The sequence below is a fragment of the Macaca nemestrina genome, chromosome 12 (assembly GCF_043159975.1).
Source record: "Macaca nemestrina isolate mMacNem1 chromosome 12, mMacNem.hap1, whole genome shotgun sequence".
NCBI lineage: Eukaryota > Metazoa > Chordata > Mammalia > Primates > Cercopithecidae > Macaca > Macaca nemestrina.
The window spans coordinates 20,919,695-20,934,166 of NC_092136.1; the positions used below are offsets into that span (position 1 = coordinate 20,919,695).

The following is a 14,472-nucleotide window of genomic DNA, read 5'->3' on the forward strand; positions in this document are numbered from 1 at the left end:
TCCTCTTTGGCTCTTAATTTATTTAAACAGCATCCCCACTTCCATCAACAACCACGCCTGGGCTTCCTGAGAGCTTTTCTCCAGGGGACACAAGGCTCCGAGGTCATGTTCCCAGTTCGAGACTCTCAGGGGAGACCCAGAGGCTCTGGAGTTAAAAGGAGAACAAGCAGCCCCACTCCCGTGATGCGGATGAGATACGAGAAATCCAGAGGGATGGCAAAACCCCGTCTCTACTAAAAATACAAAAAATTAGCCGGGTGTGGTGGTGCATGTCTGTAGTCCCAGTTACTCAGGAGACTGGGACAGGAGAATCCCTTGAACCTAGAAGGCGAAAGTTGCAGTTAGCCCAGATCGCGACACTGCACTCCAGCCTGGGCCACGGAGCGAGACTCTGTCTCAGAAAACAAGTCCAGAGGGAACATGAGAGTTTGTTAGAACCAAACCAAGACTGGACTTAAAGCTCAGGCTTTCTGGACTCACAGTCCAGTGCTCCCTCCATCACTCCATTTGAAGAACAGTGGAAGACAGAAATTCACAGGCTAGGGTGGGGCTGTGGGGCAGCTCCCCCGATTCTTTGCTAATACTCTGCAGGTGTTCCTGTCCTGCTGAGGGCCCACAGCCTCTGAGGTCGGCCACTACATTCCCATCAGTTTCTAGGTGCAGAGTCTCCTGGGGAAAGCTCCCACCTGTGGCCCAGTCCCAGCCCCTCAGCAGCGCCAGATGCCCCACACTCCTGGCTGGCTGGCCCTGCCCTCTCACAGGACACACATGTGGCAGCTGTTCCCCTTGGTTCTACAGCCTGCTTTCCCAGCAAGAAGGCTCTGGAAAGGAAAATAAAACAACAACAAAAAGCCCTTTGATCTGCCAACTGGCACCCTCATCGCACACTGGATGAAGGTAGAGATGCCCTCTGTCCTGACCCACAGGTCTCCCGGTCACACATCCTCCCCAAAGGGTCCCAAGGGCTCTTTCCCAAACCCCACCTAGCCCAGGCCCCTGCACCCCACGAGATGAAAAGGCCAAGATGATATTTGCGGGGACCAAGCAGGGATAGGCAAGGGGCAGGAAGAGATCAGAGAGGGCCAGGCAACCATGACAAAGAGAATAGGTCATTGACCCGGTGGCCACCCTACTATAGGTGTCTCTGCTCGGTGGGGCAACAGGAAAGGGGTGTGCATGAGACAAGCAGCTCAATCCACCGGTCGGGAATGACTGCATCATGGCAGGCCATGCAGTGGCATGCCAGGCACTCATCCCAAAAGGACAGACCTCTCCCATGTCCCATGGTCTACCCAGGAGAAGCTCCATGGCTTCGGTGAATAGCTGTTCCCTCCGGTTCCTCCAACCTCAAGCACCCGCTTCAATCTCTTGGCCTGAAGGCAGGCTGGAAACCCCAAAGAGCAGTCCAGGGCTTTCTCTGGGCACAGAGACTGGTGTAAGATTGAGAGTGACCGTCCATTGAATATGCTTTTTTTCTATTTCCACATTCTCTTGCTGTTATTCTTTATTTTTTCCTAAGTCTTTCACCAGGAAGACATGATTATTTTCTTTTTGAGACAGTCTCGCCTGGCTCTGTGGCCCAGGCTGGAATGCACTGGCGCAATTTCAGCTCACTACAACCTCTGCCTCCCGGGTTCAAGTGATTCTCCTGCCTCACCCTCCTGAGTAGCTGGGATTACAGGCACCCACCACCATGCCCAGCTAATTGTTTGTATTTTTAGTAGAGACAGGGTTCCATCATGTTGGCCAGGCTGGTCTCGAGCTCCTAACCTCAAGTGATCTGCCCGTCTCAGCCTCCCAAAGTGCTGGGATTAACAGGCATGAGCCACTGTGCCCAACCAGACATGATTATTTTCAAAGAGCAGATAACTCCTAGAAAAAAAAAAAAAAAAGATATGGAAAGAGGGACACCCTGGAATCAAGAAACCCCCCTCACTTCCTGGGATCTCTGACTACTATCCCACCCCGTTGTGGCCTCCACCTCCCTCACAGCCTAAGTGCAGAAGTAAAGGCCCCCATTCCCTCGTGGTTTTGGCGGCTGCCACCAAACGAGGGATTCAAGGCTGGACGGGAGCAAAGGGCCAGGAGATAAGTCACAAAGACCCCTGGATCCTGATTTCCTCCCCCACTCTGCTGTTAAGAAACAAACCAGCTCCAAAAGGGAAGACTGTGGGGATCCGCAGAGGAGCAGAGCCAGGAAACAGACCATCTGGTGGTGGAGTGCGGGCTCCAGGTTCAGACTACCTGGATTTTACACTCCCATCCTTGTTTAGCAGCTGTGTGACCTTGGGCAAGTGACTTAACCTCTCTGTGCCCTGGTTTTTCTCAAGCATAAAATGGGGATAGAGTACTGAATTAGAAGATATTAGCAGCTGAATTGTGCTCCCTGCACACTCATATTTAAGCCCTAACCCCTAGCACTTTGGAATGTGAATGTTTTGGTAATTAAGTTAAAATGAAGCCTTAAGGATCCTAATCCAATCTGACTGGTATTCTTAGAAGAGGAGCTCTGGAGACACAGGAGACACCAGGGAAAGGCTGTGTGAGGACAGAGAGAAAGTGGCCATCCGCAAGCCAAGGAGAGAGACGTCAGAAAAACCAAACCTGCCAACACCATGGTCATGGACTTCCAGCCTCCAAAACTGGAAAAACAAATATTACATTAATTAATTTATGTAATCCTCACAACTCATAAGTTAGGTGTTATATTTAGTCCCATTTTATGATGGGAAAATGAGGCACAGAGAGGTTGAGGAGCTTGTCCAAGGCTGCAGAGCAGGTATGTGATAAAGCTGGGGCTCAAGTCAGGTGGGCTCCAGGCGTTCCCACTGTAAAAAACTCTTCTATTGGTGGATGAGATCTGATTTGTGAGGGCCTGGCACCCTGCAAGTAATCAATACATATTAGCTGTGATCATCAACAAGTCAAAGAACACGGAGGATTACCAGTAACCACCAGAACAATCTAAAAAAAGAAAATGGAGAGAAGGCAAGAGAATTTCTCAGGCACCTTCTGAGACCCTGCCAGGTGCCTGGGATACAAGGATGAACAGACAGGCACTGCCCCTGCCTTCCTGGGCTTACACCAAAGTGGAGGAAATAGATGTTAGAAAAAAAAAATTACACAGAGAAGTCAACAATCATCCAAGAGTGACAAAATACCACCAAGGAGAGGACTGTGGAGCCATCTGAGCCTACAGATGGGGAATCTGGCCCATTAGGAAGTCAAGGAGGACTTCCTGGAGGAGGTAATGCGGGGGCTGGGATCCAAAGGATGAGGAGGCGTCAGGTAACTAAAGAGGGAGGAAAAACAGTCCAGGGGAGGAAGGTCACAAAGACTCGTCCATGAAGGTAGGGGCAAGAGAAGAAAACAAACGGCAGATGGGCTGGAGAAGACGGAGTGAGGCTTGGCTGGGGAGGGGGCAGAGGCCACATGAAAGCCTTTTGAACACAACCGAGAATCCATCGAAGGGTTTTAAGCAAGGCGGCTAACATGACCACATAACACAGCAGATGTTTTCCTAACAAAGTGTGTAAGCTGAACTTCCGTAAATGGAATTTATTTTTAAGGCAGAAGGAAGCAGTGGGAACCTTAGAGTTAACTTGTCTATAAATTGAATGAAGACTTTTGAATCCAGCTGGCATTTTCATAGATCGGGTTCCCTAAAATGAGGTATGCCTATTGATTTAACACACTGGAGAAGGGCGGGCCTCTCTGGTGTGCTGGAGACATCGGGGAGTGCCTCTGGTGGCTGTCATGGGAGAAACCCCACATTCTGAATGTGATCTTCCCACTCAGCCACCACGACCTGCTTCCTGCGGTGACCACAATCTTCCCAGACTCCCTTCTCAACTTCTCCTCATCCTCCAACCCAACTTGTCCTTTGCATCCATGAGGTGGCCCTTCTGTCCTGGACGCCCTGAGCATTTTCATGGCATTCTATGACTCCTTTTGGGCTTTGGTGCTATGGCCTCCCCATGCCCCCACATAAGAGGGGCTTAGGGGCAGAGGCCTTGGTACATAGCAAGGAGGGATGGAATCCCAAAGAAGCTATAGCTAAGAATCTACTCATTCAATCATTCATTTCCTCATTCATTCAGCATATGAGCATCTGTCCAACCCCAGGGACTGAGCTCCACACTACAAGCTCCATGGAAAACCAAACAGCAACATCTCCGCCCTCACTCTATGGAGGAAAACAGATGACAAATAAAATATTTAAAGTAATCCTAACATTCACTGAACACTTTTCATGTACCACATTCCATCCCAAGAGATACATTTATGCATTTTAATCAACCCCGATGAGTTAAAACGGAGTCAGAGAGAATTGAAGTGATTTGTCAAAGATCAAACAAAGGTCATAGGGTGAGGCCGACCAGGCGTTTGAACCCAGGCGCTGTGTTCAGAATGTGTCCCAACCCTCCACAGCAGGTTGCCTCCCCTGCTTCCTTGCACCCAGATGAGGTTGCATATCAGAGTCCTCCAGCCTCCACAGCTGAACCCCCAAACCCTCCCTGCCCCGAGGGAAGGGCTCTGGAGCTGAGAGTCATCTACTGAGCCTCCCAGGGACCCTCCCTATTCAGATGCCCAGATACTTTCCTGGGGAGAGAAGCCCAAATTGCAAAAGCCACCATGACTTCTGGTGCTAAAATGGAACCCAGCAAAATTATCAAGCAAGAAAAATCCATCTCATCTGATATTCTCTACTTGCGAGGAGATGGAGCTGGCAGGCAACTCCAGAAAGGCGAGTTGAAAGAATGCAAATGGTGCCTTTCATTCAGTCAACTCAAACAATTATTTCTAGAAAACATTCTAGCTCCAACTGGTTGTAATTTCTATACGCTGATGTTTCCTGGGAGACATCCCATCTAGGGAGCAAAGATGGATAACACAACTGGCAAACACTTAGCTGTGGACAGAGTGTGTTTTGACACAGACATTCACCTCCTTTGATGCTCAGGACTAGGCTATGAGGTAGGTATGCAAACCTACTGTAACAGTAAGAGGAATGAAATGTACAGAGAGTAATTTACCAGTCACTTACTAGTTGTATATAGGTGTATGAACCTGGGCAAATTACATAACCTCTCTGCGCTGACTTCTTTGACTATAAATAGAGCAATAATACTACCACCTCTATGGGTTGATCTGTGTACCCCAAAAAGATATGTTGACAGCCTAACCCCTGGCTGTCAGGAACTTCACAGATGTAATCAGGCTAAGAGGAGGTCATTAGGGTGGAATCTAATCCAACAAGACTGGTGTCCCTATAAGAAGAAGAGAGGCAGACACGCAGGAAAAAATGTCATGTGATGATGGAGGGAGGCATCTACAAGCCAAAGAACACAGAGGGTTGCCAGTAACCACCAGAAGCTAGGAACAGGCAAAGAGGACCTTTCCCTAGAGCCCTCAGAGACAGCATGTTCCTGCCAACACCTTGACTGCAGGCTTTTAGCTTCCAGAACTGTGAGAATAAGTTTCTGTTGTTTTAAGCCACCTAGTTTATGGTGCTCTCACAGCTGCCGCAGGAAACCAATAAGCCATCTCACAGAGCTATGGAACTGCCTCAGAGCTGCTGCCCCTGCATCACAGAAGCTGAGGACTGGATGCAGGAGTGAGGGAAGTGTCTGAGGGCCCCAAGGTGCCACAGTCACAGCCATCCCTGGCCTCCGTGCCTGAGTCAGCGTAAATCTAGCTGCAGGGGAAGGCTGCACTCTTCAATGACCCCAGGAACAAGTGTCCACTATGCTCAGCAGAAGAATGCACATCTCAGAATCCTGTCTTGAGAGATCATCCTCTTCCTAACCGCAGGCCCCTCCACTCCCCGTGTCCAGCCTGCCCAGCTCTTCCCCACAGGGACCATGGAGGGTGGCATTTCTGTTTTGACTGGAGAAATGCCTCATTCCCCAAGGGCTAAGACACCAGCCAATGAGCAATTTCCCTGGGCCTGCCCTGCTGGGGTAGCCCTAAATGTCAGGCAGCAGGTGGCCCAGTGCACTTGGCCCACTAGAGCATGCTGCAATCTGTCCCCCCAGAAGGAGAGGCAACAACACAGGGCGGGGTGGGGGAGCCTCTCTCAGCAACACCTCCAGCCCTGCACCCGCTGTGGGAGTTAGACATGAAAAGTTGGGCCTAAATCCAAGACCCAGGGCTCCAAATTCTTCTCCCATTGCAAATGGAAGCCAACACAAGGGTCCAGCCCAAGGCTGCTGGGAAGGGAAGTGGGTGCCTCTCCATCCAAGGACCAGGAGTCCAAGCACATGTGCCCACTTCTAGCATCTCCCCAGGCACTGTTCCCTTGCCAAGGGCAGCTCTTCCTCTTACTCAAGGGGGAGAGAAGAGGTGCAAACATGACACCTACTATGTGCCAAGCACTTGACTCGCTTTTTAGCTTTCCTGTATTCTTGCCATTTTGCAGAGGAGAAAACTGAGACAGGCTGAGAGAGATGGACAAGTGTTAAATAGAGCAGTCAGGATTTGAACCTAGGTCTGGACATCATACTGGAAAAGCAGACCTGGAAAGCCTCCTAGGGCCCCATCTTAGTCCGTGTGTGTTGCTATAAAGGAATATGCAAGGCTGGGTAATTTATAAAGGAAAAGGGTTTGTTTGGCTCATGGTTCTGCAGGTGGTACATGAAGCATGGTGCCAGCATGTGCTTCTGGAGAAGGCCTCAGGCTGCTTCCACTCAGGGTGGAAGGTAAAGGGGAGCTGGCATGTGCAGAGATCACGCGGTGAGAGCGGAAGCAAGAGAGGGGGCAGGGAGGAACCAGGCTCTTTAACAATCAGCCTCCTGGGAACTGACAGCATGAGAACTCACTTGAAGAAGAGCACCAAGCCACTCATGAGGGATCCACCCCCATGACCCAAACACCCCCCACCTCCAACAGTGGGGATCAAATTTCAACATGAGATTTGGAAGGTCAAACAAACCAAACTATAGCAGGGCCCTCCACTTCCCTGCCCACTCTCACAAGGACACAATGGGTCAGCATGGAGGTACGTAGGTGGATGGGAGCTGCAGGTAGCACCAGGTGTGCCTTGGAGGGATACCCCAAAGCTTGGCTGCACAGCAATTCCCCAAGCAGCCCAAATGTGGTGCCCAATTCTTATGGCTCTCACTATGAATACCTAAGACTCTGGCTTGTCTCACCTCATGGCCAGAACCTTCTCCCTTAGTTTCCAGATAGTTCCTGCAACCTCCCCTCCTCACCATCCATAAAATGAATACAGATACTCCACACTATTGAGGAATGGGGGGAGGAGACAGGAGCAGAAGTGGGTTTTGAAACATCCCGGGAGACATGCTGGAAAACGTTCTCAGAGTAGTAAATTTCAGTAAGCCAAAGGAAGTCATGGGAGAACTGGGCTGAAGATCCAGGGCCTGGCTTCTAGTGCCCTTGCCATGCATGGACTCACCTCCCTCTGGTATATTATAGGCACAATATGATCTGCCCAGAAATAATTTCAATATACACAGTCTGTAATCTATAAAGAGCAATGCACATTGGGATTATTAGGGAAAGGAAGCTTCTATGTGTTAACAACCAACAACATACCAGGTCTATACTAGAAGCTTTAAATGCATCATCTCGATTGATCCTTAAAACACTCTACTAGGGTAAATGTAAATGCAGAGACTTAGTGCTCATCAAATATCCATGTACTTCCTTACATTCTCAGCCTCCCTGGGGGCTGGTTTGGGGCCAGATGGCAGTTCTGACCAAGGTGCTAGAGGTGAAGTGATGTGTGTCACGGCCTGGCCAAAGCAGCTGAGTATTAGTGTGGCTCTCCCTTCTCCCTCTTCCCCATCTGCAGTAACTTTGGATGCCTCATGTTTTAGAAGGAGCAGTTACAAAGATGGTGGAGTTATCATCTTTGAAGCCTGGGTCCCTGCGTGACTGTGTGGATCAGAGACACAGGTTAGACAAGTAATGTAATCAGGAGTTAATCGTTTTGTTAAGGCACTGAGATTTTAGAGTCATCTGTGGTTGCTGTTATTCTGATTTTCACAGATAAGGAAGCCAAGGCCACACAGCCAGTAAATTGCAGAATCAGGATTCAAATTTCAGATCTGTGGCTCCGATATGCATCCTCTTTCCATTACAACCTTTTGTTGTTTAATAAGATCATCCTCCCTCTAACCCCTCCATAAGCAGCCATGTCCCAAAAAACTCTTACTTATCACTGTACCCAAGATGCCTGAGTAATCCACGTAGGACAAAAACAGAATCTCATAAGGTGCTCTGAGCCTGGAAGATGATCAAAGGCGGGGAGGAGGGGGCCTGACTCAGTCTAAGAGATATCTCTCCTGGGGCTTTTCGGCTCACAGGAGGTTTTGATACAAGAGGAAATATAATATAGTGGTTTAGCACACAGGATAGAGAACCAGATCAACCTAGGATCAAATCCCAATCCCACCACTTACTCTTCTGAGCCTTCACTCTCTAAACTACAGAATGTGGGCAATATCTAAACCATCCTTGTAGGCGGAGACAGGATGAGGCATTGTCAAGCTCCTGGAGGACAGGCAGCATTTCCCAAGTGTCTGCCCCCATGATAATCACCTCTGGGATATCTCAGAGCAGCAGCCTTGCTGGAACAAGGTGAAGCAGAGGCCCAGCCTGGCTGGCCTGTCCCCTCTCAAGCCGCTGGAAGAGGCTGCGTCAGCCAGCATGGCCAATAAGGTCCAAAGCTTTAGGCCACAGACCTGGCCCAGCCCCCGTCCTTGGAGCAGACCACGGGCAGAACACAAAAAGGGATTCAGGGCCAGCCAGACATAAAGCAACACAACAGAAGAACCAGATTATTTATCTTAAAGTTGAAAGTGTCTTCCAGGAAGATAGCCTTTTATTTGGGTGACTCTGGGAGAGGCTGATCAGCTTAAACACATTACCTGCACATATGGTTGTCATACCATGGTGAAGGGTGGGAAACAAAGGGTAGAAGGGAAAGGATGGGCAAATGCTAGCTGTTGAAATATCATCCCTCAACTGCCAGGAGCCAGGATATTGTCAGTGACGTCAAAATGGGCTTCTTGCCATGGGGACGGGGCTACCATGAGCGTAGTCACAAGATTCAGGAGCCCCTCAATGAGGCAGAGAAAGGAAGAAAAGAACCAAAAAAGCCGCTTATTCACCCTTGCCTTCTAACCCAAAGACAGACTTTCTCTCTCTGTTTCTCTCTCTCTCTCTCTCTCTCTCTCTCACACACACACACACACACACACACACACACACACACAAAATCCAGCCCCAGAAAACTAGAAAGGACCAAAGTTAATCAAAGTTAATCCCTCCCATTTTACAATAGTAATAATGATAATCATGACAATGATGATGATAGTGAACATTTATTGAGCACTTACTATATGCCAGGCATGATGCTAAATGTTTTACTAGTTTCATCTCAAAGACTATCCACAACAATCTGATGGGGTATTACTAGTTCCATTTTACAAATCAGGAAATGGAGGCACCAGGGGTTAAATGGTCTAAGGTCACACAAACTGATATGAAGGATAAAGCCGACAGGCAAATCCAGGCAGTCTAACCACCTGCACTGCTGCCTCTAAAGAAATAGAGAAACTGAGGCTCAGCGAGGCGCTGTGACTCACACAAGGCCACATGGCTCCATCTGTAACAGTATCCGGGCTAGAACACAAGTCTCCTAATGCCTGGTTCAGCTACCTTTCTGCTCCATCCTGTTACCTTTTGTACATACTTGCCCACCACCAGTGAACATGTTTTTGCTCATCTCCAAGTTGTTGAATTCACTAATTAAGGCAGCAGTCTTGGGTGCAGACCAGGGGCAAGGGCTGGATCTTAAGACAACAAGCGCCCAGATGAAAGACCAGCCCTGCCAACTGCAAACACAGGCTCACCACCTTACTCTCCCACTCTTCACAAAAAGTGTTTCTCCCACTCCCTCAAATGGAGCGCTAATGCAGGTCCCAGGTGCCAGCCTGGGTGGCAGGAGGAGCCCAAGCTGGTGCAATGGCTCAACGGCATCAGGTGGTAGAAATGCCTGATCGATGGGCGTCATCTGCTCCGTGGGACCAGAGTGCTGGTTTCCAAGGCTCCCTCCCGGTGCTGCACCCCAGCTGAGCATGAACAAATGTTCCTGATTTTCCCTCTCAATGGCTGATGAAATAGGCCAGAAGAGCAGCCCTCCGGAAAGGGAGAGGTCTGTAAAACCTGCAGCCCGGGAACTGAAAGGGCTCTTCCCAAGGAAGAGTGGGGCGTGAGCTTGCAGACTAACATGGGGCTCCCAGCAGGGACTGGTTAGAGACATTCTTCTCTCTACCCAAAACTGCTGGGCACTCTGTCCTTCAGCTCTGATGACAGGAGCTGGTTTCTGAAACTGCTGCATTCATTCAACGCAGGATTTTGCTGCGTACAGGTGGGCAGAGAGAGGCAAGCCAGCCGGCAGAGGCGCCTTCCACTGAATGGAAGGCGGAAGGAATGGAGCAGGGCTGCCCAGACCCCTATAAGGTTAGACTCTCCTGCTCTAAGTTGCAAGATGGCTCAGAATCTCCTCAGCCAACATACTCATTTTACAGACTGAGGAAGCAGGCTCAAGAGGGGAAATAACTTGCCCAAGGCCACATGAATGACCCAGAAGAGCTAGACTTCAAATCTGCTATTTTCCTTCTTCCTGGCACTCCCTCCCACAAATCCTTGAATTAATCGCATATCCCTACCCAGCACCCTGCCCTCCAACGCACCCCTCAGACCATTAAAATCTCATTTTTTAAAGGGCAGAGGGTTCCTTCCTGAACTCAGTCCAAGGTGTCCTAAACCCAACCCCAAGGTATCCTAAACCCAACTAACTTCCGCTTCTAGAAAGTGCCCTGCAGCTTTCAATGATGTGCTACTATTTCAGCCTGGGGTTGGGTAAAAGCACCACATCTACTGGCTGTTTGAATGGGTTTGGGGACAAGGGAGACGAGGAAACAGAGTGCCCAAGACTTGAAATGTTGCTAAATTAGAGATCTTGGAGTTTGCCTGGGAGAAGACTGAGCCCACACAAGATACTTCAAGCCCAAACACAGACTTTAGTAGCCCTTGGGGAGTTTCAATTCACTCTCCAATTCAGGAGAAGTGGGGTGGGGGTGGGGAGAAAAGGGGAAGGACAGAGCACGGAAAACGCTGGCCTTCTAGGGGCCCCATGCTCCCAGGCAGGTTCCAAGGCAGGGTTGGTCTCTGCAGGCTTCCCTCCACAGAAAAACAAGAGTCACTAAAAGCAAAACACAACAAAAATACTTCTTTTGTTTTCCAGCCCCCTGGAATGTCTTAAAGACCTATCCCGAGACAGCAGGCTTCTCCACCCTTTCCTTTCTCTCCTCTCTCCTCCTCCTCTTCTATTCAAAATAAAAATCATGCTGATCTGTCTTTATGGCAACTTTGTCCTGGAGCATTTCAGTAGCATCCAACAAAAACATGTGGCAGACTACATTGAACAGAGGAACCTCATCTCTTTAAGGGACCCCCATTTCCCCCACTTTTGTAAGGGACATTAAGGACATGGGAGCAGGACGGGGGCTGCCCAAGGAGCACAGGTTACCAGCCAAGAGAAAGATGAAAACTTCTACCAACCACAATGAGGCCACGGCACGTTCTAGGATTTGCTCCTTTGCATTCACTTGGGATGAGGGGAGGAGGGAGGGAACTGGAGAGAAAGATGAGGCAATAGTCCCTCCAGTATCCCTTCAATGTTAGCCCCGCACATGACAAAGATGACACTCCTCACAGATGCAAGCAGCCATTGACTTCCTAAGGCACAGACACACAGACTCTACATACAGGGACCCTGAGGCCAGATAACTGGGACCCAGGGCAGATTTCCACCAATAACTGTGAAATGACCAGAAGAATGTGGCCTAGAGACCCCAGACCCAGGGGTTGAGGGTGGGGGCCAGGGCTCGTTGGCTGCTGAGAAATTTAACACTTCTGCCTGGACTGCTGAAGTCTTTAAGGCCCCATCCCCCACCACCCACCCTGTGCCTCCCAGTTTACTTGTGCCCAGAGAGAGGATACCCCAAGACCCCCATTCTGCCTTCACCAGGCAGGGATTCGGCCAGATCCAGGGGACAAAGGTGCAACTTTTACAAAAAGGGTGCATGCATTTTGGGGTTTGGGTTTCTGCAACTCCAAGAACCGTCAAAAAGTTAATTCCCCAACCCACTCTCTCTGCACCAATTCGCAGTTGTAGTTTCCTACGTCTTTTTCTGGGGGTAAATTTCTTAATCATCCATTTGACCTGGCACCCTCCCCGAGAAAAATCACATCTGACTCCCAGCCTTTTCATCCCACGGCGCAGTTTATAACTGTGAACCCTTTGCCTCACCCTCAGTCTCGCTTCCCTGTCTGGCTAGTATAGGACGGGCTCCTCAGGGCGGGACCCGGCGTTTAAGTTTGGTGTCTGTGGTCCCTACGTCCTGGATTTCGGCGCAGTTGCCTCACAGGAGCCAGAACGCGCTTCCTGCGGGCGAGGGCCGGGGCAGTGCGCCCCCTGGCGGGAGCCCACTCACCTCACTCCAGCAGGACCCGGAGCCGGCGCGATCCCACCCGAGCCGAGCACCCTCCCAAATGGTTCCCACTGGCCCTTAAATCTGGACTTGCCCAAGCCTCCCACCCACCCAGCACCCCACGGAGTCTCCGCTTCCCCAGACCGCACACACCTAAGGAATAACAGCGGTCCTGGAGGAACGCGTGGCGCCTACGCCCCGCCCCGCTGCCAGGGACCCCAAAGGCAGCCCGCCCTCCGTGCCGCTGCCGGGCCCCACAGCCCTCCCGGCCCTGATCGCCGCTCCCAGTCCCTGGTCCCTCCCTGTCCTACCGGGTGGCGTGGCGCTCAGCCCCTTTCCAGGCGCAGCCCTGGCCGAAACCCCGAACCTTGCAACCACACCTGCCACCCCACGCCGTTCTCCAGAAGCCCCCACTCCCCCACCCGGAGCGTTGGGAGCCCACCGGCTCTGCACCTGTCCTGGGCGCAGCCCCCGGCCCTCGGCGGACTCCTGGCAGGCAAGGGGCGAGACCTTCCCCGGCCCCCCCAGCTCCGGCGTGCTAGTTTGAGTGGAACTTGGTTGCTGGGCTTCCCGGGACCGTCCTGGGATCCCTACTCCACCCCACTCCCTGGCCGCGTCCAGCAGCACCCCCGGGGCGGCGCGCGGGGGTCCCCAGGTCCCCGGGGGCGCGGCGGCGGCGTGCGGAGAGCACGGAGGTGCGGGGCCCCGTACCTTCCAGCTGCGGCGGCCGGACCCCGCGCCAACTCCCGCCAGCGGCCGGGGGGAAACTTTCCTGGTCGGAGGGGCGCGCTTGCAACTTGCCCGGCGCCGGCTGCCTTCCCGGCGGTGGCGGCGCGTACGGGGAACCGCGGCGCGAGGCTGCGGCGCTCGCTCGGGGCTCCGGGCGGGGACCGGGACCGGAGCCGGGGCTGGGGCTCGGGCGGCCTCGCGCGGCTCCGCGGTGGATCGCTCGGCGCTACGTCCGCCTCGCAGCCTGGAGCCCCGCGACGCCGGCGGCAGCTGCACGCCCGCCAGCCCGCCGGCCCCACCTCCGCCGCCGTCCGTCCCTCCCCTCCCCCGCGCTCCCTCCTCCTCCCCAAACCTCCGCCCCTCGCGTCTCCAGCCACCGCTGCTGCCGAGAAGCGCGTCTCCTCCGCGGGCTGCCCCTCGCCTCCCGCCAGCTTCGGCCTCCGCCTCCAGCCCCGCGTCCAGGCCTTGTCTGGGGGTCCCTGGGCCCACCCTCTGCCCATCTCCCCTTCCTCTGCCTCCGACCACCTCCCACTCTGCTCGCGGGCCCTCGCTGCGTCTGAATTTGGAATACAGTTGCGGGAGTGAGGAGAGGCGCATGCTGGACCCAAAGTGTATTTATTCCAGGGGAACTTTCAGCTGACCCCAGGGCCCAACCCCAGGGCTTGGGGTGAGATCTTCGGTCCCGTTCGGGCTCCTGGGCTTCCCTTTGCCGGGAGAAGTACCTGTTGAAAGCCTGGGGAACACACCCTCCTTTGACTTGCAGATAAGAAAGGGGACTTTCAGCAAGGAGGCGCCTGACCCCAGGTCAGATGCAAATAACTTGATTGCTAGGGGCTCGATCTCTGTCTCCGGCCTCAGGGCTGAGGTTCTTGCGGGGCTGGGGAGCTTATCTTCTCTGTACTGCTGCCACAGCAGCACCGGCTCGTTCCAACCCCTAACATGACTTGCCTGAGACTTTTAACCTCTGAGCCTCCTCTAAACAACTACCCGGCCCTGCCCCAGACAAAACGGACAAGCAAGCAGATCAAAGCTGACAGCCCAAGTGAAAGTGCTGATGACAAGGGCTCGGGTCGCCCACTTCTCTTCCCTTGGCAACTGTGTTTTGAGTCCCAGCTTGAAGCTTCCACACCCCATCCCCGTGGGCCCTAGGCATTCAACATACATCAGCTTTGCAGGAGGCTCCTTGGCCAGCTGATTCTCACTAAGGAGCGAC

At 52.3% G+C, this 14,472-nt stretch overlaps 1 protein-coding gene across 6 annotated transcripts in view; it reads right to left on the reverse strand.

The window, feature by feature from the left end:
* Positions 1 to 13,466, reverse strand: part of LOC105471623 (tetraspanin 18) — a 200,815-nt gene extending 187,349 nt beyond the window's left edge. For 2 of the 6 annotated variants that reach the window (XR_011610633.1, XM_071074808.1), the window contains exon 1: positions 13,242 to 13,425. The gene's annotated coding sequence lies outside the window, so the exon portion shown is untranslated. Of the gene's footprint in view, positions 1 to 12,349; positions 12,465 to 13,241 lie in introns of those variants that run through there. The other 4 variants (XM_011724195.3, XM_011724190.3, XM_011724196.3 and 1 more) reach the window with 4 other exon arrangements.
* Between the last annotated feature and the right edge of the window lie 1,006 nt (positions 13,467 to 14,472).